Raw genomic sequence first — 2,501 nt, 5'->3', positions numbered from 1 at the left:
TATATATATATATATATACACGACGGGCTTCTTTCAGTTTCCGTCTACCAACCATGCAGTACCCGGAACCATGTGGTAGAGTAGCAAGCTTCTTAACATACGGCCACGCCTGTACACAAACGATTAATCATTAGCCAAAAACTGCAGTAGAAAAAAAAATCCCACTCTGGGCTTAATCTTAAAGCGAGACTACATAAGTCTTAGATACGACTCCGGAAATTCTGTGTATGTGTGTGTGTGATATGTTTAATAACAACTTAACATCAATAATAATAATAATAATAATAATAATAATAATAATAAATAATTAATAATAATGGTTTGAAATTTTGGCACAAGGCCAACGTTTCTGGGGGAGACGGAAGTCGATTACATCAACTTCAGAGTTCAACTGGTACTTATTTTATCGACCTCGAAACGATGAAAGTCAATAATGATGATGATGATGATGATGATGACGATATTAATAATGATAATAATACTAATAATAACAACAACAACACTTTCAATACAGTAAACATAAGAGCATCACAGCAAACCACAGCACGTACCCAAGGCGCACAGAGCTGCGCTCGGTAGTGAAGTGAAAGCACGTTATAAAAATAAAACTACTGAACGATAATAAATTACTGGATAGTCTTTTACTGGTGACAGTCATTGGAGTATGGCCTAGGTGGTGGTATTATCAACTTCAAGGGATTTAATCGATCTTATCGACCTCTCAGCACTTATTTTCTCTGTGGTACTCATCTATTTTATCGATCTTATAATAGTTGTCGGATCGCCTGGGTCACGCTTTTTGACAGAACACCGGTTCTCACATAAACACAGACACAATTTGTATATATGTACACACACACACACACACACACACATTCATACATACATATGAGATGAGTTTCCGCAGAAGTTCCGAATGCCAAATTCCGAGTCACAAGATCTTCGTTTAAACCGACGTATGTATCAGAGTGTGGTATCTGATTGCTTTTTATTTTCATCGTTTACTTGTTTCAGTCATTGGATTGCGACCATGCTAGGGGCACCGGCCTGAAATGTTTTAATCGAATGAATCGACTCCAATTATTCTGTTTTGCTAAGTTGTGGGGACATAAATAAACCAACACTGGTTGTCAAGCAGTGGCGGGGAAACACAAAACACACATAGTTCATTTTTGTTTTGGAATTGGTTCTCGAAGTGCATAAGGAAAAAAAAAATGAATGATTACGGGATTGCACCTAGAAAGTGCCCCAGTTCCCCTCCGAGGCACAAATCTGGACAAGGTTGTTTATGGAAGACCAGCAGTCGCTCGTGCATACCAACCTCCCCTCTCCATATCACCGATGTTATTCATGGGAAAGGCAAAGGGGCCGACACAGCATGGCACCAATGACATCACAACTCATTTCTACAGCAAAGTGAACTGGAGCAACGTGAAATAAAGTGTCTTGCTCAAGAGACACAACACGCAGCCTGGTCCGGGAATCGAACTCACTACTTCATGATCGTGAGCCCGACGCTCTAACCACTGAGCCGTATATATATTCGAAGGCACCAAGTGGGTGGAACTCGAACCCACATCTCCCGTAGACATGACAGGCACACCAGGCGTTCTACCATTGTACAAAAGCAATACATCGAATTTTTTAAATCCATTTTTATATTCTTCACACACACATGATAGGCTTCTTGCAGTTTCCATCTATCAAATCTACTCACAAAGCTTTGGTCAACCGAAGGCTATATTAGAAGACACTTGTCCAAAGGGACTGAACCTGGAATTATGTGGTTGGGAAGCAAGCTTCTTACCAAACAGCCACGCTTGTACCTGTGTGTGTGTATGTGACTAAACAGACTAATGGTAATGAATTCCAGCCGTGACAATCCTGTTCCATTGTACATCAGGAACTACCGAATGTAATCCAACAATACTAAAGATAATAATAGCGTGATTTAGGAGGTTCGATATCAATATAAAATTAGCATATTTCATTTAAATGACATTTACAGGCTTTGTAAACACATGTAGTGTTTACAACATGTTAAATGTAGTTGACAGCGAAGTTCCCTTCTACATGTTTGATGTCATAATTAAGTAGCTCCATGTTAGAAGTGATTAAAAAAACTCCGTGACCAAAGGCGTTCCGGCTGTGGCAATTCTGTTTGACTACAGACTCGAGACTACCGAAGGATAAAGAATCTTACTACATGTTATAAATAAATACTACTATATACACTCACTCACATGTAGGTATGTGTGTGTGTATATATATATATATATATATATATACATACATACATACATACACACCCACATATATATACATACATACACACCCACATATATATACATATAAATGTATGTATGTATGTATAAATGAGTGGCTGTGTGGTAAGAAGCTTGCTTCCCGACCACATGGTTCCGAGTTCAGTCCCACGGCGTGGCACCTTGGTCAAGTGTCTTCTACTATAACCTTGGGCCGACCAAAGCCTTGTGAGTGGA

The sequence above is a fragment of the Octopus bimaculoides genome, chromosome 17 (genome assembly GCF_001194135.2).
Source record: "Octopus bimaculoides isolate UCB-OBI-ISO-001 chromosome 17, ASM119413v2, whole genome shotgun sequence".
Classification (NCBI taxonomy): domain Eukaryota; kingdom Metazoa; phylum Mollusca; class Cephalopoda; order Octopoda; family Octopodidae; genus Octopus; species Octopus bimaculoides.
This window is presented reverse-complemented; position numbering follows the sequence as displayed.